A 24,499-nucleotide genomic window follows, 5' to 3' on the forward strand; every position below is an offset into this window, starting at 1 on the left:
AAGGAGTGTGCTTGTTCCCAAACCCCTTTCTTTGGACACTGCTTACAAAGGAGATCTACCAGTGGTTTGTGGGTATTATCGAACCACTGGAGGCATCCCTTTCTTCAAGCTAGCTTCAGTGGAGTTGGCCAGTGTCCTTTACTCTTTGAACAGATATGTCATTGCAAACAGCAAATTCAGCAAATTATTGTGACTGTATTACAGGCTTAAACTTATTACAAATAATATATGTATTGAGAACAATAATTATTTGTGAATTATGAAACCACTTCCTAGGAGTTGTCTGGATTTTAGCTGTAAACACTAAAGCAATTTAAGAAATTGATTTTAGAAGTAGCAAAATTTAAAGTTAATTTAATCTTTCCTTTCTTATGGACACCCTCTGATCTCTGTATCTAGAACTTTTTTTAACATCCATTTTAAACTGGCATTTTTTTTCTTCTTTCAGTGTCCTCCTCAGCTGTTAGAGTGCAGCTAAGAAACTAGATTTGATGGTGGTATTGGGCTAAATCCATAAATGGGCAAAACTACATTGCATTTAAATGGAGCTTACTAGAAGGCTGAATAAGATCCAGCATATCTTGCAAAATGCTGGTCACCTTCCATGCCCACTAAAATAAAAATATACTGTAAAAGTAAGTATTACTGTATTACTCTAAAGTTAATAGAAAGTGAGAGCACTTGATTCTTAGGAGCATTATGGCCTGTGTTGATAGAATACTTTGCCTGGTGGCATAGGCACATTATCATCATTTTAAATCTCACAGGGGCCAAAATCTGACCTCATTTATACTCTGGGAACCTCAAGTAACTAAGGACAGAACCTTGTTTGCATTTTTATAGCATTTTGGCTGTGGTAGAGGAGATTTGATAGTGAGGTAAAACCTTAATGACCTCCATTACTCTGAGACCAGCATTCTGAAACACAACTCACCCAGTTCTGACCTTAAGAACTGCTAATGTACAGAATTCAGATTCTCAGCTCTTGTGGAGTGTGCAAGTACTTTGATTAAAGTGCTTTCAGCACACATGCTGAGATATTTATACTTCAAGGAAGGATATACAGATTGTAATAATAAAATGGCAAGAGTTTCAGTATATCAGGAAATATTTAGAAAAGAATGCAGAGAGGATTTTGAAAATTTCTCTCCATGAAAGCTATATTCAAGACTACTTCTAAGTCAGTGATACCATACATCCACATTACTAAATGACTATCCCATTTGAAGTCATCCCAATGACTTCATAGTGATAAGGGAGTAATTGTGAGATCACAGGGCATTTATAGAAGACACTTTAAAGTGGGTTAAATGCCTTTTGCACCACTTAAATGGCATTGCTCTTTGCACAATTGGCAGCATATTGCACATTAATTTCAGCTGTGGTAGCACATTCGGTGGCATAATGTGCCTTAAATGACTTTGGGGCTCTGCAAAGTAAAACATCTCTGAGGAGTTTTATTTTCCTACCCCACCACTGCAGAGGGAAGCACCAGGCTCCATGCAGCTCGGGCTGTGCAGGCAGCCCAGCAGCAGCCTGGGAAGGCAGGCGCCACAGAAGGTGGGGGGGAAAAGTGGCAAGCCTGATCTTTTTTTTTTTTTTTAACCCTGGAGCCTGCCTGCCTGAGCTGCGTGGGGGCCTGGTGCTTCTCTCCATGACTGAGGTGCCTGCGGGTGGGTGCCACTGCTGCCACAGAGGCAAACACCAACCCCGCCCACCCCTGCCCCTGCAGCTCAGGAGCTGCTCTGCCTGCCAGTAGCTTGCTGTACCGTCCCCGCTGCTGGAGAGGCAGGTAGGGATGGAGCAGGCATGGGATCTACATGAAACAAGGGTTTTCTTCACCCTAAACTGAAGCTGTGCTTTTAAAAAAACACTGCTTCAATTTAGGGAGGATTAAACCCCCGTGTCCTATACAGATGTCCACAGATGGGAATTTTTGTTTTTTCTCCCATACAATCTGCACAGATATCAATGGTCATGTGACAGAACTTGTTCAAGAGCCAAGTCTCTTAGTCTGTAATTTGCTTTAACTACACGTTTCAAGAAAAACAAAAGTTTCTTTTTTAACTTTCCTTGCTGCCTGTACTGACATTACTGTATTCAATGAACATCTCATTTAGTTGTTATCAAGAGTTATATCACGCTGGTGAGGAAGAAACATGATGCTGAAATGCATGATTAACTTTTGGTCTATTTACAAATTAAAAAAACTTACTAAACTTCAGTAGGGAAACTGTATTATTACAGTGGATTTTTTTTTTGGATATAGCCTGCAAAATTTCTAGTATGTTTCAGTATTCTCTGGTAAACAATTAGGAGGGTTGTCATGCATAATAATTGCAGGATAATTTTTAGATAACCCCTTTCTTGCCAGGTGAATTCATCTGTGCTAGCGTGATCTGGAGTTTTGAAATAATATTTTTACTATCAATCAACATTTATATTATGATAAGTTATATAATGAAAAACAGATTGCTGCTTTGATAAGAGAGGTCAACAGGTTGATGAATACTGTGTTATAAAGACCTAGACCCAGTTTCTCAGAGATCTTTATACACAACTCAGTTTGTCACTTAAATACCATTGAGGATCCAGGCCTTATCCTTTCATGTTGGATTATTTTTTCCCCAGAAAGCCATTTTGGACTGATGCAAATGCAAAAGCATTTGAGAGAAAAATCCTGGTTAAATCAATGTTAAGAAGGTGTTTGCCATTGACTTCAGTGGAGCCATTATTTCACCTGCTGTGTATTGAACAGTTAGCTGGATGCCATTCTTCATGTGCTTGGCCTACAGATTCCTGCATTACCAACACACAGTTGTGGCTAGGAATAAAATCAATATGATCCCTTGGTAACCAGCACATACTTCAAATAATGATACATTTTTTCATGTGGCTTTACACTGTTTATGCTAACCATTCAATAAATATGTTTAATTTTCAAAAGTTGTTGTTTTGAGGGATAAAGTGAAAAAGGCAAAACAATAATGTCAGTAATTCCCTAAAAATATTCAGCTGGACAACCTTTTTTGAATGGCCTGAAATGGAAATATTACCCATACATTATTTGTTATTTTCGATAATGATTTTTCTTTATTTCTGCTTTATATCTAACAAGTTTTGCAGGTTTAGGTAATCATCGTCAACAGGCTTGACATATGAGTGGAAATTATTCAACATAATCTGTCTTGTTTGCTAAAATCTACAAAGTGTTTGTCATTTGTTAATGCTATGTTTAGGTTAGGGTTTTAAAGTGTACCTTGAACTGGGCACTTAACACCACCATCAATGTCAAAATCAATTTTTCTATGAATAACTGTTGTATTGGTGATCGTTACATCTAACTATAATCATGACTGCAATTTCACATCTTAATTTAATCATTAACTTTGTAGATTTGATATAGTACTATGAGTAAGCACTTTCCCTGATTTGTACATGGGGGTATTCCGTTTACCTGTGCTCTAGATGGAGGCTACTTAGTGAAAGCAGATGCAAAGCTGATAATGAAACTGAAAATGGATAGTCCAACAGAAGGACTGTGTGTGGAGAGAAAAGAAAATGGTTCGCAACATGTTTCTTGTTGTTGTTGTTGGGTCTGCCCAAATGACCCTTCTAAATGTGAAATGGCATTAGGAAAAAAGAGAGAGCGGAAGGAGTTGTGTACATGTGTGTGTGTGTTATGAACTTTTTGTTTTTTGTAAAAAGTCATTTGAAAAGATGCCCTATCTCAAAATGTACTTTTTAAACAAAATGTAGTTAGGAGTACCTACTTAAGATTCTGAAACTTACTTTTGGCCATCAGTTTTTGAATTTCATAAAATATTTCATTCTTCAAGTATGCAAAGAAAAAATGCTACCAGTGGCTATTTAAAACAGTAGAAGGACTTGGAGACTGAAACATAAGTCACTAAATTTTGAAACTCAGTTCTTGCCCATCTATATGACTATTTTGTAATCTTACAGAAGTTTTCAGTGGTGATACTTATGAGTGATTATGGGCAGCCACATCAGTATCCAGTAGGAAATACATAGGTTCACTTGATACACATTTGGTACTTACTGTAAATATTATGGGTGGCACTTTCAAGAGTGGTCAGCAATAGGCTGAATTTGTTTCATAGTTTGTAGGGTCGGAAGGGACCTGAGCAGATCATCGAGTCCGACCCCCTGCCATGGCAGGAAAGAGTACTGGGGTCAAACGACCCCAGCAAGGTGTTCATCTAGCCTCCTCTTAAAGACCCTGTAGCAGGGCACTAGGGTGCCTGCTACTGAAGGTAGGAAATTGCTTAGCTGCCAGTTAGTAAGGCAGCAGGTGTTAGCTGTTGGAGCTAAGTAGATCAGCTGATCGCCAGGGGGTGAGGCTTGGCCTTCATAAAGAAGGGAAGGCGGAGGCCAGAAACAGTTCCCCTCTGGCCACTGCAGGAGCAGGAGCTCTGCGGCGGAGAGCTGAGCAGCAGAGCTTACGCTGGCAGTGTGACCGCTGCAGTGATGCGAGGGGAGGGAGAGCACCCCTGAGAAAGGTATGTGAGAGAGCCGGCATAGTTTGGTGGAGTTGTGATTATTACACCGGAGGACTGGGCGAGGCTGTAGGGGTGGAGGAGGCCTCAGCAGGAACTCGCCCAGTAAAGGAGGGTGCTGCGACTGGGGTTGTCCCGACCCCAGCCCATTGGGGCGACTTTGGGAAGAGTCGAGGAGAGGCGGAAGCCCAGAACGGTGTGGGCCCAGGAAGGCGGGCCTAAGCAGTGGGGGAGTCCCGCCCCCAGCCCAGCATGGGCATTACCGGGACAGGCCCCAATTGGAAGCCCCAATTGGGAGGAGCCCCAGTGGGGCGTAGGCCCCAGTGGGGGCATAGGAAGGCCCGAGTGCGGGCAGCGAGCGCAAGAGGCGTGGGTGAGGGCCCCAGTGGGGGCATAGGAGGCCCGAGTGCAGGCGACGAGCATAAGGAGCGCGAGCAAGGGTCCCAGGGCGGGCAGCGAGCTCGGGAGGCAACCACAGGCCTAAATGCGGGCATAGAGACCGTGGGAAGAGTGGGGCGCAGGCCAGCACACGAGTGGCCGTGGAATATAAGCCACCCCAGGAGGGGGCGCGTGTATTGAGTTGGCCGTGGGATAAGACCAGCACCAGGACTCGGAGGAAATCCCGGCACAGTAAGACCGGCCCCGTGCCAAGAAAGGTAGGAAGGCAGCCTCCTTCACTGAACTAATACTAATAAGAGCAAAGACGTGGCGGGCGAGACAGAGGATGTGAAAGACCCAGACTTGGCACGGTAGACAAAGACACTAGGGGAGGTCACAGCACCCCTAGGGGCTGTCCTGTCACAGACCCCCAGGGTAGGAGCCAGCACCACTTCTCTTGCAAGTTGGTTCCAGATTCTAGCCACCTTAACAGTGAAGTAGCGCCTCCTGATATCTAGCCTAAATCTACCCTCTGCCAGCTTGTGACCCTTATTCCTAGTCACTCCTGGTAGTGCTTGAGGGAACAGTGACTCCCCCAATACCTGCTGATCCCTTCTGTCTAGTTTGTAACAGGCCACTAGATCCCCCCCTCGGCCTTCTCTTCTGGAGGCTGAATATGTTCAGGTCCCGTAGCCTCTCCTCATAGAGCCTGCTCTGCTGCCCCCGATCATGCGAGTGGCCCTGCTCTGGACCCTCTCCATGTTGTCCACATCCCTCTTGAAGTGCGGCACCCAGAACTGGACGCAGTACTCCAGCTGTGGCCTGACCAGTGCCGCATAGAAGGGGAAGATCACCTCCTTTGATCTGCTTGAGATGCATCTGTGGATGCATGACAAGGTGTGGTTGGCCTTCCTGACTGCATCCCCACGCTGCCGGCCCATGTTCATCTTGGCATCAGTCATAACTCCAAGATCCTTTTCTGCCTCTGCACTGATGAGAAGGGAGTTCCCCAGCCTGTAGGTATGGTGCTTGTTCTTCCTCCCCAGGTGCAGCACCTTGCACTTGTCAGTGTTGAATCCCTTCCTATTTTCATCCACCCACTCCTGTAACCTGTCTAAGTCTGATTGCAGCCTATTCCTCCCTTCTAGCGTGCCCACATCGCCCCATATCTTAGTGTCATCAGCAAATTTGAACAGGGTGCTTTTTACCCCCTCGTCCAAGTCACTGATGAAGATGTTGAACAGTGCGGGCCCGAGGACTGAGCCCTGCAGAACCCCACTGCCCACATCCCTCCAGTTCGAAAATGACCTGTCCACCACCACTCTGGGTACGGCCCTTCAGCCAATTGGCGACCCATTTGACTGTGTAGGTGTTGACACCACAGTCCCCCAGTTTCTTAATGAGAATAGGGTGAGAGACTTCCACTTCAGATCATAGGAGATTTTAATTTTCTTTTAATGTATATTATAATATACCCTTGTAAAAGATATAGCAAAAGTAGAAACGTTATATTTTAGGTTGGTAATTTTTTTATTGATCTTTATATCAGCTGCTTATATATCCCTCTCAAGACATGTTTTTAATATTAGGGTGACTTTTTAAGCTGTCCTTTTCCAACTGAACAGTATTTATGCTATGCTCTCCACTTCTGTGTGCATAGCCTAGTATACACATCCTATCTTTTAGACGCAGTGTATATATGACTATTAAACGTATGCATTTATCTAGATGTGTCTCTATGATATATAGATATAACAATATATGATATTTCATAGCCATTAGCATCTAAAAGAAGAAAAATTATCCCACAACCCATTTAGGCTATATATATATGAGGCTGCAAATTCTGGGGTACTGTTGCAAAATGTGATTCAAAATGAATTTATATATTAATGTAGGAGAATTTATGAGAGAATAGGATCACTAAAGATTATATACCAAATCATCTTCATTTGTTGACATCAGTAAGTTCTCACAGCTGACCTAAAAAACTCATCTCACATCTGAAGTATTTTAACATACACTAAAAGAAAGATATATCTGAAAACACTGTGTTTTACTTAAAATAGGAAGAGATTATTGGTAGAGAGCTGGTCCATAGGCCAGATTGTACTCATGGACTGGCTCTGCATTCTGGATTCTGACCATGTGTGGAGTGGGTGCCATGGGAAGCTAGGTGGCCATTGGTCCTGTTTCATACTGGACCATTCTGTTTTAAACCCTTTGTCCCCTGTCCTTTTCTCATAGGGACTGAACTGCAAAAAGTCCTGTTTTTCAGCTCATTGGTGGAAATACAGCTCAGTCACTTGTCCTCATAATTCTGTTGGCTGTGCCTAGAGGTAGGGCAGTACACAACCAGGAGGGGCAGGGTTCCCAGAAGAAGAGGAAGGGAGGGGCCTTTTTGCAGTGGCGTCACCCCTTGCTGATGATTAGCCAAGGAGCTTGGTGGCCTCACCCGTTGCTGCTGATTGGCTGAGGTGGTAGCAGCTCTACCCTGTACCACTGATTGGCCAAGGGGGCCTGCCTCTCCTGGATCTAGGGATGCATCAGGGTCCCCCTGTTTGCAGCACAGTCTTTGAGTTTTGGAGCAGCCTCTGTGTACAGTGCAGCCCCAGAGCAGTAGAATGGCATGCTCATGCTCTGGATCTGTGCTGCAGGCAGTGGTTGCTTTAGTGCTCTGAGACATGACTTGGAATTGGTGTGTGGAGCCATTTGGCATGTCTTGCCTGCTGCCTGTTGGTCAACTCCCAGACCCATGGGCAGCACTGGACCCTGGACGATAGGGCTTTGAGGACCAGATCCAGTGTTGACACCCCTGACTTAAAATCCTTTATCTGAAAAGGCAAAACAAGCTGTAATTCTCTTTTCTTAAGGAAACAGGGACATACTTTCTGTGTTATTCATAAGACTTGAATGTCAGACTCTTAAAAATTTTTGCTTTTTCAAATATTTTCTTCCTTTTTTTCTTTATATGGCAACCAAATTATCTCTGATGGATAACCACAGCAGCACAAGAAGCTCGAACTGTTCTCAAAATATATTTTCCCTGGCAGGACATCTTGTTTTGATTACATATTGGTTCAGAGTTTAAAAACAGAGAAACATCTTTACTCCTAAATATTTTAATGAACTTTTGAAAAATATTAATTAATATGTATTTTTAAAATAACCTGATACGTTTAACCTCTAGTTTTGCACGCCGCCCCACAAATATTTTCCAAAAAACCCAAAAAAACACAAAACAAAGTTAAACATTGTTTCAAAACTATTTCAGGGTGTTTACAGATATACATCATCTACCTTTCAATTGACAGGAAATAAAATGACAGACCCTGCACTTTCCACCGCATGGAATGTCTAGACTAACCTTTACTTCTGAGACTAGTGTCTACTGAATCTGGGATATGCCCTTATTGACAGAAGTCCTGCTTTAATCAAAGGTTTCCTGTTAGAATAATGAAGTTAAAAAAGGTGAAAGTGTATCTTTCTACCTTGTAAGTGAACTTAAATAGTAAAGTCTATGGCACAAAATTTAACTGTGGTAAGAAAAATGAGTCACTAATGGGACACCGTTAGGATGAAAACTTGACCTACACTGAGTGTCACACAGAGTTTCTATTCACATACTTTTGACTGAACCTGCAACTGGAAAATTTTTCTGAAAGCAATCCAGCATAGGTTTTCAAACATGGAAATCAAACCTTTGCTGTGAGTTGCCAAGATGCATGCAAACAAACTCAGGATAGTGGATCTATTTGTGACTGGTAGGGTGTAGTAGTTTTCCCCTTACACATTTAAAGCTTTTCAGAAATTTGATTGCATTCTTTGCAACTGTAGTCTCCAGTAGATTACTTAGGTTCTTGTCCCCTAGCCATTGCAGCATCTCAGCTGTAATGCTCCTCGGGGCATTTTGTGTGTCCTGGTCAGCTGCCTCAAGCCGTTAAATCTTGCCCTTTGACATTTGCCCCACAAAATACACTAGAACTAGGAAATGACACCTACAGGGCCCTGTGGCTGCTGAGTTTCAAAAATAAATTTGTAGCAAGAATAATTGCACCATGTTTTATTATGAGAATAGAAAAAATATGTATTTTAACCTATAATAGCAGTTTTTTACCCAAATACCAGAGGATGTCAAATTAAAAATTAGCAGGGGAACTGAATCCTTCACTAAGAATTTCCTTCATGTGGCAAATGTTTAACAGTGCCTATTATCACGGAAACCCTTTAACTTCCAAAAGTCATTGTGTAAGCTCAGGAAGTGTGGGGTTCAGTACAATTACTGTCAATCATCTATAAATCAAATATTACCTTACTTGTTCCTGCTAAAATCAAGCATTTCTAGTTGTTGTTGGTTGTTTTTTTTTTAAAGCTTAACCTTCAATCTGGGAATAATAATAAAAATATATAAATATGTTCCCATCCCTAATATAGCCATTCTAACTTAGTTATATTTGGTAAACTTGTAAATTCCCTTTCCAACTGACCTTTGCATATGAAGCATCAAGTGTTTACTTTGGCTGCAGGAGCTTTAAAAGGACATGGTATGATGGCTGTCCAAGCTGTCTGAAAATGCCTATTTAAATGTTTTAAAATAGGTAGGAAATGAAAAACATAATACTGTTTACTTATTTTAAATTAAATACATTATATTTTGGTACTGTTATCTATGATTCTATAGAAAAAGTACTTGAATCTTCTGAAGATACTACAGTCCTGCTCTTGGAAGGCTACTGACAATTATATTTGTTCATTTACCTGCAAATACTTAAATATGTACTTAATGGGTGTACTGATGTGCCTAGTTGACTTTACTGGGACTAAGCACTTGTATTTAATGACAACATACATAACTGTTATCAGTTATATATCTTAATTCTTCAGTGTGAGAGGAAAGAATTGTTGTGGGTGATATCTTCTATTGGACCAACTTGATATTAATTCTCGAACCAACTTTATATTAATGTCTCTTGTGCAATAAGTTTTTTTTATATTAAAAGAAATATAGTCTATAGTAGAGGAATACTTAAAATCTTTCTTCTATTTAAGATAATCTTTAATCTTAACAGTTTCAGGTAGGTACATGATTCATGGTACTTCTATCATACTATAGCGAAAGTGGTGATTATTCATATGACTGCTAAGAATAAGTATAACATGATTTTAGCAAGGCTTTTGATATGGTCCCCCACAACATTCTTGCAGGTAAGCTAAGGAAGTACGGAATTGATCAGTGGACTGTAAGGTGGGTAGAAAACTGGCTAAAGCACTGGGCTCAGAGAATAGTAATCAATGGCTTGATGTTTAATTGGCAGCTGGTATCAAGTGGAGTGCCCCAGTGGGTGGTCCTTGGGCCAATATTGTTCAATGTCTTCATCAACAACCTGGAAGATGGCACAGAGTGCACCCTCAGCAAGTTTGCAGATGACACCAAGCTGGGGGGGAGTAATAGATATGCTGGAGGGCTGGGCTAGCATTCAGTGCAACTTAGACAAATTGAAGGATTGGTCCAAAAGAAATCTCATGAGGTTCAACAAGGACAAGTGAAAAGTCCTGCACTTAGGACAGAACAATCCCATGTACTGCTCCAGCCTGAGGACTGACTGGCTAAGCAGCAGCTGTGCAGAAAAGGCCCTGGGGGTTACAGTGAGTGGACAATAAGCTGAATATGAGTCAGCAGTGTGCCGTTGTTGCCAAGAGGCTAATGGCATACTGGGCTGCATTGGTACGAGTGTTGCCAGCAGGGCAGGGAAGTGATACCAGTGGTATAAACATTATGGTTACCTCCTGCTGTATAATACTGACCTATAGTTTTATATGCACATTTTTGCATGTGTTTGAGTAAGAAAAATAGCACAACTATTATAAAGTTTGCATGTGAAAATGGAAATTCTAGAGTATGTCCCTGTTTATATAGGGTCTTACACTTTTATGGATGCTGAGTAAGTATTTTGTTCTCTGAGTAGTCCCATTAGAATTGAAAAAAGTGCTCCTATAATTTAAAATGCTGCATGGTAATTATGTCAAAATACTTCAGTTTGGTCACTGAAAACTGGAGGAGCTGTAAATCGCAAGGCTCCTTTCAAAGTATTTGACCTTCTCTCTGTTAAATTTAGGACATATTTCACTACTAAGTGTTAGTCTTTGCCATTTGAGACCTAGAAATCTTAAAAACAGAGTATGTACACTACTTTTGCATATTATCAAAATATCTTAGCTTATTAACCCTAAAAAAATATACTAATGATTTTTTTCACTAAGAAGTTTGCTTGTTTATTATAATTGGAAGGAAGCTTTGGAACAGCAAAGAAGCAATCCTCTTTTGATCTGGCGTTGTGTAGCTTACAGCTAGAGCTAAGAAGTTCCCATTTATATGAAAGCAACTATACAGGAATTTATAGAAGCTTGGGCATAGAAGAGAACATATGTATTCTTCCATTTCTTTCCGTAAAGGCAAAAAAAAAAAAGGAACGTGAGGTGCTGAAGATAGACTAACAAGGGTGCAAAGGAACCTTGTGGAAGACTATGATGGGTAGTCAGGGAGAAGAACGATTATCTTTTGTTAATTTAAACTCATGAGTTTTGACTGTTCACCCAATTTTTGAATGTTTGGAATTGGCAGTAGTCTTGCGTGCTTGTTAACTTTGTCCCTTTTTGGCTTAACATATGAGTTTTGCCTCCCTGTGACTTGTATTACTTTCATTAAATACTTTTTCCAACATAGAATGGAGAGAATGTTTAAGGCAAGTAGCAAATGAACAAAATTCAATCAATGTCTACTCAGGTAGCTCTAGAAAATACTTTTCTTCATCACTTAGAGAAGTATGAAAAGTTTGCATGCTGATAGAGAAACTGCTTATCTTCTCAAAACATTTTTCCTTGTTGTAATTGGAAAGTAAGGATGATGTTAACTTTTCTTCCAGGGGGAAAAAAGGGAATGCTAAACAATTTCAGCTTGATAGGAAGAATATTTGTAACTGAGCTTTCTTAAGCAGGTTTTAAGAGCCCGAGTACTTTAACAACAGGATGTATCTAAAATGTAATGATGAAGTTTGGGGAATTACATTCCAATTATTGACTCTTAGATTAGAATAGAAAATATTAATTAACCTTGGCAGTCATTACATGAATGTAACAACTTTTCCTTCAGTTCTACAATAGCGTAGTAGTTTGTCTAGATTCTGATATAAGCTTACTTTAACAAGGAGCATGCTAGCACTCTAGACACGCACCTGGATTCCAAGGAACACATGCTTCTAGTTAGCGTGCATTGCTAGGTTTTCAGCTAAGTAGCACATATACTGCCATCTTCAGTACATCCTACCTTGAAATTATATTATGCCATCCTGCCATACAGCTGTGGGGTGAGAATGCACAGCTAGCACTGCTTCATTCTGATTTCCATCTGATCTTCCTTCAGGTGCATTTCAAAGATTAAGGTTTAATCTGTGGTACCACACTGCATGGTGTGAGGATACATTCCTCTCTTAGTAGTCCTTTAATATCATGGATTAAGTAAAAACAAATCTTCAAGCCCCACTTTTTTATTTCTTTTTAAACTTGGACCCACAGATGCCTTGGTACATATTATTAATATTGCTGAATATTACTCCATTGTTGTACAAGCTTTACATAATATGTGGAATCTGTTTAACTTGACATCATTGTAAAATAGAGGGGAAAAGTACAAATTGAATAATTTTCAGACAAGAACTTGTCTTGTGACATGCAACTCTATCCTTCATACAAAGCTTGTTTTGTTTCAAATTGTGCAGAGGTGCCGCTTAAAAAGAATTAAATCTTTGTGACCAAGGCAGTCAAGTACTAAGCTTATTTTGTGTGTACCAGGTAGTTATATTAAGTCTGTTGAATACTGTACCACTGTGTCAAAAACATTAAGGATCCCATTAGGCCAGGCTAAAATAAAATATTTTTGGTTTCTTTCAGACTGGGACTACCCACTTTAAAGTTGGCACTTAGCACATGCTGTCTTATTGAAAATGACTTGTAAACAATAACTTTCCTGGGGAATACAAATCACCAACATTGAAGGGTTCTGTGTATTCATTCTTGAAGAAGGCCAAAAGAGTACTTACACTAAATGGAGCTTGTTACTAGTCTAAGTACTAAACAAATTAGACACTTGACTTTATTATATAATTTGTCTTAGTGCAGCCTGCAGGCTCATCTTCTGCTACCACTTATAGGGTAGAAAAGTTTCCCCAAGGCTGTTATATTTGCTTCTTTATTGCAGTAATTGATTATAGTTCTTGTTTGCTTTTGCTTTCTTGATATTTTTTATTTCAAATCCAGGAGGAATGCTTGTTTTCAGGTTCCATATTTTCCACTTTGAATGATATCCTTGGTGATATCAAAGTATAAACACAGAGGGAAATTTAAATTTTATCATGTTCTGGATAATATTTCGTCTTTTTCTCTTTGATATTCAAAATATCGTAATCCCAGCAAATTATATTTTTGTTCAGAATTTGCCTTCCTCATTTTCATTTTAATAAATCCATTCTGATCTGATCAACGGGAATGATAAATCTATTCCTCCTAGCAAATTATTACCTGATCTAGTCCACAGAATTGTCTGCCATATGGTTATGTTACCTATGTATACAAAGTGGTTTACTGCCAGATTGATGAAACCAAAAATAATCATTAGTTCATTTCTATTTGTGTCATATATTACCCTGCTGGTGAACCTGATTATTGTATTTATAATAGATATCCTGTTATTACTAAAGGTATTTTGTCCTATATTATAAAGGAGTAAATATATAAAATTAAATGAGCTTCTAAGTGTCACTGACTAATTTATCAGTGTGAATGTCATAGTGATACGTACTTATATTGGAGCAATTGCTGGAAATAATTCCTGAATTTTTGTCCCATTTTTGGAAACACTTGGAACATTTTCCATATCACCACTGATGCAAAGCTTAGAAGAATTGTCATTGAATATTTTTGGCACTTCCAATTTTAGAGCAAATGCAACTTTTCCCATCTGAGTAACAAAATGAATTACAAGGGCTGATGCAGCAATAGTACATACAGATATAAGATGTTTATGTGGCTGTCTCGTTCTTAGGGTTTGGAGAGTTTTCCAGCTATTCTGATCAGTTGGACACATTATTTGACACAAGATTGAAAAGTCAATTTTGAGACTATAGCTCCTTGCAGTTAACTTTTTCAAGTGATAGCAAACTATTTTTATTATTAAAGGTCTGGAAGCCACTAACATAGAACTAAAATGGTTCCTTTTCTTCTTATAAACCATTCGTCTTGTAAACCATACAAGAACCCCTGCTTCTAAAGGATCGATTTTATCACCACTGTGGAAAATGAAATTGGTTGCAAATTTTTTTTCTGGTGTGGCCACTGAATAATTGAAATGTTAGGGTCAGAAGAAACTTCAGGGGTTCACCCAGTCCATTCAGCCATCTGTGAGGCACAGTCAGGACCATTCCTCACAAGTTTTTGTAACGTTCTTACAAACTTCCAGTGGTGTGATTCTAGATATGCACTACATGGCCTCTTCCAGTGCTTAGTTATCCTAATATTTTTTTCCCTAAAGTCTAACCAAAATCTCCCTTACTTTAATCTGATTACTGTTTGCCCTATTCTCATAGATTTCATAGATTTCACAGACATTAGGGCTGGAAGGGACCTCGCAAGATCATCGGGTCCAGCCCTCTGCCCAAGGGGCAGGAAATCAGCTGGAGTCAGATCACCCCAGTAAGATAAGCATCCAAGCAAGGGACAAGAAAAACATGTAATAGCCATTCCCTTTTAAACAATCTTTTGCACATTGGAAAACTTTTATCATGTCTTGCCTTCGTTTTCTTTTTTTTACACTTATTCTTTCAATCTTTCCATGCTTATCATGTTTGCTCTTTCTTGTGCTCCTCTGGATGCTCTCCAGTTTGCTTATATCTTTTTTCTTACAGTGTCTTGCTCAAAATTGGATAATGGTACTCTAGCTGAGAGTTTTTCTGTGCTGAGTAGGGAAAAGTAATTCTTCCCTCTGTCTTCTATTCAACACTTGGTAATGACATTTGACTTTTATAGTTAAACAGCATAACATTTTTCATTTGTATTCAATGTGTTTTCCTCTAGGACACCCCAATCCTTTTCTGCAGAACTGCTGCCTATACTTTTTCATAGGCACCATTTTTATTTCTGCATTTGGAAATTACCTTCCTGATCATATTTGCATTTGTCCATATAATTTCATTATTTGAATTCTGATCCTGTCTTCAAAAGTGTTTGCAATCTCTTTCAGATTGGTGTTCTCTAGAGACTTAGAAAACATGCTTTCTATTTCATTATTTAGTCTATTAATGATAATACTACAAGATATACCAAGACGTGTCCTCCAGGAGTCTATAATTCCAGTTTAACTTCAAATTGTTGAAAATTAGATCTCAAACACAGGTTTTCAACTAGTTGTGCAGCTGCCTTATAGTAACTTCATCTAAACCACTATTACCCTAGTTTTGCTAATGAATTTATCATATAGGGCTTGATTTATAGGCTCACTAAAATCAAGATATATTATGTATAATAGTTACTTCTAATCCAGCAGTCTCTGTGATGTTTTACAATTAGTGGACTGAAACAACCTAACTCGTGTTTGAAGTGGGATGGTGCTCCTGATCCATTTGCTGCTGCCTGGCTGCTATGTGAGCAAAACATCTGCCACCAAAACACTACAGAAGTCCTCCCCATAGCCCCCAACAGTGGGATCTGAATAAAATGGTACCATAAGCTGTATACTGCTAATCCCTATCCTAATCCACTAGGAAGAATATTAAAGTGGTTTGAATAGGTTGGTCTAGGGGGAAAAAAACATATTTGCTAACTTAAAAGATAATTGAAAGTGAATTATAAAACAAAAACCAAACTGCTCTGTAGTTAGTTTTGCCATTGTCATATAAATGAAATACAGAAGTAAGGGATCTCTGTTTGAATTTCACAACAAAGAAAATACAGAAAAGATGAGCAACTGTGCTAGGATAACCAGTCAAACACAGACAATATAGGACTGGTTTAAAAACTACATTTTTGACAACACAAAACTTCACAAAAGTAAAACTTCACTGATGAATGATTGGAGATCTTACAGTGAACAATAGATCTCTAAAAGACTCTATAGTCCCCTCTACACATGCAGATAAAGGCACAATGGAACCTAATGTGTGATTTCCATATCTGTACCATCTGCCAAGTCCATTCCACATGCATGGACTTACACCACAAAGAAATTTGGACCACTACTTTAACAAATGTGTCATAGCTGACAGTGCAAGCAGAATCATTAACTTGCATGACCAATCATGCTAAACCACTTTACTAACTCTTTCAGAGAGAAACTGCTGGCACATCCTGTTCAAAAGACAGTAGCAATTCTGGTCTTTGTGACAAGCTGGCTGAGCTTCCTGCATAAGTAAAAATTGTCTTTTAAGGATTACAATGTTAGTTTATTACAAATGTCAAAGCCTACAGCTTGGCCCTTTTAATATGGAAGCAAAGATCCTGAATTGCTTCAAGATAGATGGAGCTGGACAAACTAATGTCCAGTTATACATCAGCTATACTGTGATAGAAAAATGCTCTTGGAGAAGTAGTCAGTGTATGTGAATGTGTTTTTATGTTACGTATAAGAATATCAGAAGTCAAAAGGTCTTAAACAGTTGATCCCTTCACCATGTGTCTAAATTTAACATTCTTTGGTGGTTGCCTCCATCCTGTCATACTGTGCTCATCATCATGGTTTGTAAGCACCTCTGGAATACCTAATCCATCTCTTTTCTATGGCTCTCTGTATGGTACCGCTTTCCTATATGATTTAGTATCTTGCTGAACTGGGTTGTAGATTCACATTGTAATAGCACAACACTGCCTGTAACACATTAGGCCAGCTAACGTTTGGACAGTGTGATGACAATGAATTTACATAATGCAGTTACTGTTACTCAGTTTGTGAAGGCAATAAGTGATTTGAGTAAAGAAAAGTTGAACCACTTAAAAAGCCTACTTTCTAACTGAGTAAAAAGGAAAACAAAGCATGGCTCTTGTGCCAGCCTGCATTTAGCACTTTCATAAAGGCCTATTCTATTAAAGTCAAGTTCAGTGGACTGAGACAGGATGCAGTTGAGGGGTGTAACTGAAATACCTGATGTTTTTAATCTTTTCTTTGCTCATGTATAAATGCTCTTCAAACAGTTGTTAATTACTTTCTTGTTTTGTTTTCAGCCATCTCCATTTCAGTACATTTGGGGCATGTCTGTCATTGTACTAAGCCCAGAAACATTTGAAAGTCTTGAAACAAGGACTGATATAGCTGTGGCTCAAAATAACTTTTTTTTCATAGTGCAGCAAAATTGCAGCTGAGTACACAAGAGCTTTTACAGTGTTTCATTCCAGTCTGTGAGAGAGTGAAGTATGATTGTCAGTATCAGAAGTTCTTCAAAGTTGTCACAATAAATACTGGTAGTTATTTTAGAGATGAAGAACATGGGTGGCAATGGGGCCACTTGCAATGAGTCTCTCAGTTCCTAAAATAAAGAATCTAATGAGCACCTTGGAGAGTGATGTCCCAGCATGCATTGATTCAGCTTGATCTACAAGAAAAAGAATTGTGTATTCTAACCTGCAGGGTTCTATTTATTGTGTCATTTGATATTAAGCATAAGGGCACTTATAGACTGATTAATTTAATGTAAATTCAACCTGACCTTTATATACTGTTTACGTTGCCAGTGTTTGCTTACAGTACAAAATTTGGTGCCTCCAGCAGTAATACACTGAGTTGTGCATCTACACATGAAAATAACAGTTTGATTTGGAGTTTATTGTTCCCAGGCTCAGCTTTTACACGTGTATCTGGGACTGCAATATGTTGAGCTGGGGTGGCACAGCCCTGGCTGGCAGGGAATCCAGGGGGTCGGCCTGTCAGCCCCAGCTCAGCATACTACAAAGGGGCTGGCTAGGGCACAAGGGCAATACAGTGCGAGGCTAGCTGGCAAGCAGCCCCTCGTGTAGCACCCTCATGCAACAGAGTAAAGAACTCTGCCATAGGATGGTACTTGTATCTGACATTATTGTCCTATGCAGAATTAGTTTACTCCGGCCTAATAGGCATCCACATGTAGACAGTGCCACTTTACTTTGGAGCTAATTAAGTACTTCCACAGTAAGCGTCTTGTATAGATGCACCCTAAGATTATATTTGCAGTTGTTGTGGTGATTTCCTCAGAAATGTTATTCTTTCTTATTTTGCTCCATAGTGTGCAGCTGTAATAGCGTCATTGGGAAGGTGATCTGGAATCTGCATTGCGACTTTATTTTATCTGTTCATTAGCCAGTTTTCAAACCTTAAAACTCAACAGATAATTTTAAGTGATAAAAGAGAAAAACCAAAATCAATTATTGAACAGGTTTCAGTCAAAAGTAAGAATTAAGTGCATTTGAAATTCATTTTTAAAGTTGCTGTTTTTCAGTAGACTATGAGAAGAAAAATACTTGAAACCAGAAAAAGTCCTCCTCCCTTTTCCCCCTCCCCTTTCTTGGCCATGTTCTAACAAAAAACAGCCAACAAGATTTAGAAGAAATTTTGAAAGAGGAGGAAGCTTGAATACCAAGTGTCAGTTCAAAGCATTTTTAAAGATATAATCTACTGTAAAGTAAATTTGTAAAGCAGCTTTGACTGTACCGTAATTTGAACGTCCTAACTGGTGCAGCTTTTTCTAAAAAGGCTATCATAAGACACTTATTCACCTCTTGGAATATTAACATTGGCAAAGTACTTAAAATAAAATTATTTGAAAACCTGTTGAAATCATTAAAGGAAAATGAAGAATATGTTTTCAATTAAATCCTTTAGTACTTTCAATATAGCAGGTTCTTTTCTTTTCCTTTCTTTTTTTTAAGAGAGTTGTGAAAAGAAATGTTATGATATAAGATTTGTTGTGAGGGCTACTTTAAACCTGCTGCTTTTGAATTTACAGGAAATACCCAGTGTTAGTGATACAAAATTATTAGGCTATTAAAAATCCAGTGTGCTTACTCTTAATGGAATGTGGCACTGCTTTCAGTTTGTTTAATAATTAGGGCATAACCTTTGAACAATTTAAGATGTATCTTACTGGAAGCACAAGTAGATTACACCACAAATATTTTCTTGAGTGTGCACATTACATGGAAGAATGTTAAAGGCATAGAAAGGCTCAGCTAAATCATTTTGTTATTCAAATGTTGAATTTGCACAAGTGGAATACTTGGTGGTATTTTTACATTTTGTATCATATTCCGAGACTTGAATGGAATGTCTTTTTCCTATTCTCAGTAATGTTTATTACTACTTATTCAGGACTTGCTATAACGGATGATGAAATATGAGCTTAAATCAATCAGCATGTTTTAAAAGGCTTCTTTTTATGTAATAAGGATTGAATATTTTTTCCTTAATAGATGCTGTGCTTTTTTTACATTAATGTCGTCTTTGGAAAATTGCAATTGCTATTTTCATAAGTGCTATATATGTTTGTCATGGCATTTTAAATCTTTTTAATGTCTGTCTACATTAATTCATTTGTGTCCTACCTTTAGTTGAATGAAAGATGTTCCTGGTTAGAGAGAGTGAATGCTGGCTGGCTGTCACCTGAAAGTCACCACCACTCTCTTATCTCAAAGTTACTCCTCTTGCAGCAGGCATGGCTCTCAGAAAACTCGCAGCAGGCATTTCAGGAGGGTTAAAAAGGCAGCCCTCTAATTCAAGAGCCCTTTTTTGGGAGCTTTTGGACTTTTTAACTTCTTCATGCAAGCTAAGCTGAATCATATGTTGGCTACTGAGTGATGGGTCTGCCTTCTGTTTTAGTTCCAGGAGAAAATAATTTTTTGTTTCCTAGAACTAAATGGCTCTGTATAAGAGGTGGAAGGGGATTGGGCATTCTTATTCATCTGATCCTACTTTTTAATTTTAAGGACCGTGTGATGTTTATTTTGGCATACATGTTTAGACTAGGATAGGCTTTTATGGTTTGGAAAAGAAATTCTCTAGTGTTTCTAATTCAATCAATCAAAATCATTTGTGTATTTTAGGGAAAAAAGCATCATCAACATAGTGTATTTATTGCTCTGTGTTATAGTATCAGAGTTCAGATTTCAAAAATGTTTAGGCAGTTCATGGGAGATTTTGCTGTGGCTTGTACATCTGTCATCTATCATTTCAATATTGTGTGAGATGTGTCTATGCATCAGCTAGATTTAATGTGTACAGGAGTTTTGCCCAAGTGAGGTATGAGTAGGGTCCTAAGAGAAGTAATTATAAATTTTAGGATGGGAGCCAAGAGCATAGTTAGGATTCCCCTCTAATACCACCTCTCCATTTGAATAGTTTATTTTGGAGCCCAGAGAGAGAGAGAGAGAGAGAGAGAGAATGTCTAGATGGAAAGATCTTCTCTGATGCCCAAGTCTCAGCCATTTTCTTATGGTCAAAGAAGGTTACATTAAAGTCTACTCTAAGTCACAAAGTGTTTCTCCTTAATTGTCTGTAGAATTCACACTTATTTAATACAAGGCACTTCATCATCAGGGGAATAGAGAGAGCTTTGTCTCCAGAGTGTTCTGAGGGTTTACCATGGACTTGGGAGAAAAAATGGGACCAGAAGATCAAATGTAAAGCTCTTAAAATGGTAGCACAATGTTGTCCTTTAACACCATTAGAGCATTTGAGCATGAGATCAAGCCTCAGTACAATCCAGATGTGGCTTGGAGTCTTGCCTTTCCACCCATTTCCACTTGTGTGGTTTTGAAATTTACATTCCAGTTCAATAAATTAAAATGGGATTCTCAATCTAACACTGAATATGGTGGGTGCAGTCTGACCCCACTGAAGTATATGAAAGCTTTGACTGTGACTACCGTGAGTTTAAGATTATATATACCCCATGACATGAACTTCAAATTTAATTAATTTGCCTCACATCTTGTACACAGTAAGCCTATGATAAACCCTTGGATTATATGATCATACGTTTTGTTTTGTTTTTTTCTATAGAATGTATCAGGCATGGGGTGGATGATGGTACTTAGGAAAGGAATTTGGTTTGGTTAGCAAATGATAGTATAGGAGTCTTGCTACATTGGTTGGAGAAGTTGAAATTTTGATAGGGAATGAAGCAGGATTTCAGGAAGAGAATATACTTATGCTAAAGACCATTAAGCCTCGCCCCAGAAGATGGCATTATAATCTTACCTCTGCAGAGTGAGCTTGTGCTTATTCTCCCATTAAAGTGAAGGGCAAAGCTTCCTTTGACTTTAATAAAAAATATCCTCAAATCATTTAAACCAAATGTTTTGGAAGTTTCCACTAATTGTATATTGCTCACTTTCAGTGTGCCTCTTTTGAGATACCAGGGGCTGATTTTTTTGGAAATATCGGATGCCCTTATAACTGTAACTAAGCTGTGCTTTAACCATGCAAAAAGCCATAAATATAACACTCTGATGGTAAGTTCAAAATAACAAATATTTATGAGCTTAGTCACATGGGGCTCCACATGGTTCCTCAGCTCCTCACCTTGTAAAAACTTGGGTGATGAGATCAGTTTATCTCACAGGGATGTGATAAAGCAACGTGGTGATAAAGCATTTAAGCATTCAGACATTACATAGAAAAATGATGACTTAAAAAAAAACAACAAATACACTAATACTGTGTTCTGAATACAGAGAAGGTTATAAAGAATGTGAAGATAGTAGATCATACAGTAGATGTTGAAGATGAAGCAAAACATTGGGCGCATCTACACAAAATGCTACATCATCATAACAATTAACTATGGCAACATAGCGTTGGTGGTAACGAACCGTGATGCCACAGCTGTGTCACCATAGTGATGCACTCCCCCACTATAACAGGTCACTACCAGGACATAGCGGCAAAAAAAAATGTGCACAGTCAGCATGGTGCAGTACGGGCTGTTACTGTGCCGTCATTTACAACTTTCCTTTCCTAACTGATGGTGCAGTAGCGATAGTGCCGTACAGCCACATGCAGACCAGCCCAATGAGTAACTTTCTGTTTTGTAGACACTATCTGTTCTGTGCACTAAATGAGGCAGAAAACATGGAAAAATTCTATGTTGCATTATTATATAGTTTTTACCTATTGTATAAGAACCTAAGAGTTGAAATAACATGAGACACAGAAATTAATACTGGGTTTTCCTCACTTTTCAGTTTTTGATTGTGTAATTTTATTGTTCTCTTAATATGGGATTTTTTGATTTCTCATTTAAAACCATTTCCCAAGTTGTTATTTTTTCTTTTAACAGATAAAACATACAATTTGCTAGTGAGTTTCATAGTTATTTGTTGATGAAGGAGTGAAGTTTGAGAAACAGGAATCTCTGTCCTGTTCTAGGTTCTGGAAGGGAGTAGGGTCCAGTGATTTCAGGCCCTCTCCTGCTTTCTCAAGCCTGAATTAGTCTGTCCTGTTCCCTCCAGTCTGTTCTATTCTGTTTTGTTCCATTCAGGTTAATATACCACACATAATTCTAGTTTCTGAGTAATTCCTGTAGTGCATTAGGCAAAAGGACTAACATCTGTCGCACATTATTTGTTCTATATTTTGTCCCCAAGGGGGAGAAGCATGCACAGTCTTATTTTGTTAGCTTGTTTTTTTTTAATACTTGTATTGGCATGTATTTGCAGTAGAAGATGGTTAGGTTTGTTCATTGTTCTTGAGGATGTTCATTATACAGCTGTGGAGAGTCCTTTCCCCAACATAGATGAGTTTTACTATTACTGTAGAGCAGTAGCTCAACCAGAAGCCTACAGGGTTGTCACGGGCCTAGAAATTTGGTGGTAGAAAAATAGTGGCAGCATTAATTGCCATTGTCCCCACAGTTGCAGCATTGTACCACTCCCCTAATGCCAAATGACTGGAACAACGGGGAGCCCCATGTATCAGATGCCATTGACAACATGGGGGCCAGCATGCGGGGTTACTCTGTAGCCAGATCCAGTGCACAAGGTTGGGCTGATGATCAGGGTTGCTTTGCAATCGGATCCTGAGTGCAGGCTTGGGTTGATATGCTGAATAGCATTTGTAGGCCCCATATGCCAAACCTGCCTTGAATTAGCTCCACAGACTGACCCTGTCCATGGGAACCAGTCTGCAGACTGGCCTATACCATTCATCTTACCTGTGGGGCTGGCTAGGTTAAGCATTATTGCTAGAGAGTTCTGCTGTGCCAGAGGTGTGTAGTTACCAGCCATGGTCTTTATTCTACAACTTCTAGCAGTCTTTTAGATAGTTAGCCTTAGACTATAGATCACCTTGAACATGAGAACAAGACATTGAACTATTTTAAATCACATGGGAAGCGAGTTTCAAAAGTGGAGAACAAATTTGAGAAGACTGGGAAGACAAAGTTCTTTGGGTAAATGTGATATCTTTTATTAAACCAACTAAATAGCTGGAAAAATTTTTCTTTGCAAGCTTTCAGACACAAACACCCTTCTTCATAGCCTGAAGAAAATTGTTTGTGCCCGAAAGCTTGCAAAGAACAATTTCCCCAACTGTGTAGTTGATCTAATAAAAGATATCACATATACCCAAAGAACCTCGTCTGTCTATATCCTTAGACCAACACAGCTACAACCAACAACCCTAAAACAAGGTTGGGAAAGCCTTTTTCATTAGATAGAAATGTTTCAGAAATCTGACTGGTGTCCTAAGTGCTTAAAGCTTCAGGCATATAGGGCGTGTCCAGTGAGCATGCACACGAGGTTTGTGACATTGTGGACTTGTTTGCAGCACCACAAACTGCATGTGCTGTACATGCAGGCATTCACCATGCTGCTTATATGTAGCATGGTGGGGGGTTTGACACTGGAGATCTCAGTGACAAAAAACCTATGCCAGAAAAAAGTGGGGTGGCACATGTTTGTGGCAGCCTGCACCACCCAAACCAGAGTCTGGCCAGCCAAAGCCATGCTCCAGCTGCCAACCAAGTTCTGTATGCCTGGAGCCCCAGGACCTCCCAGGTGCTGACCTCAGCCTCCTTTACACCACCGGGGCAACCTGTTGCATGCCAGAGTGCACATGCACAAGCATTCCCTGGGGACGACTAGCAGTGGCACAAATATGTGCGGCTGCTAGTTGTCTCCAGGGAATGCACATTCCCGCTCATGGGGACATGCCCGTGGAATCTAACCAAGAGGTGAATTATTCTAGCTAGGTTACTGCCCATCAGGAAAGGAACCTATTAGTCAACTGGTGGTGATAGAAATCTTTGTTCATGAGTGTTATGATATGAGAGTTTGACTTCAATAATGAATCCAAAAGTCCTCCTAAGATGTGGACTGAATTACTACATTTACCTAAATCCAAGATAACTTCAAATTTAAGAGGACCCTCCCCCGCAATAATTACATTCTGCACATGGAAAAATTATAAATTTGTTATAATATTTCAAGTACAGAATTTAATTATTGGATGATTGTCTTCAATTTGTTCCCCAAAGCAGCAGTGGGGGGCCAAGGGGCCAGATATCCTCCCCTTGTCTCCTCTACCTGTTCCC

At 39.3% G+C, this 24,499-nt stretch overlaps 2 protein-coding genes across 2 annotated transcripts in view; one reads left to right on the plus strand and one right to left on the minus strand.

The window, feature by feature from the left end:
- COL10A1 (collagen type X alpha 1 chain) overlaps positions 1-19,702 on the minus strand; it is a 62,740-nt gene extending 43,038 nt beyond the window's left edge. Inside the window, exon 1 of the mRNA XM_090031431.1 lies at positions 19,512-19,702. The gene's annotated coding sequence lies outside the window, so the exon portion shown is untranslated. The remainder of the gene's footprint in view (positions 1-19,511) is intronic.
- Positions 1-24,499, plus strand: part of NT5DC1 (5'-nucleotidase domain containing 1) — a 262,954-nt gene that overhangs the window by 63,920 nt on the left and 174,535 nt on the right. The gene's annotated exons all lie outside the window — the stretch shown is intronic.

This window comes from Crocodylus siamensis, chromosome 1, assembly GCF_052110815.1.
Source record: "Crocodylus siamensis isolate JL-2025a chromosome 1, ASM5211081v1, whole genome shotgun sequence".
Taxonomy (NCBI): domain Eukaryota; kingdom Metazoa; phylum Chordata; order Crocodylia; family Crocodylidae; genus Crocodylus; species Crocodylus siamensis.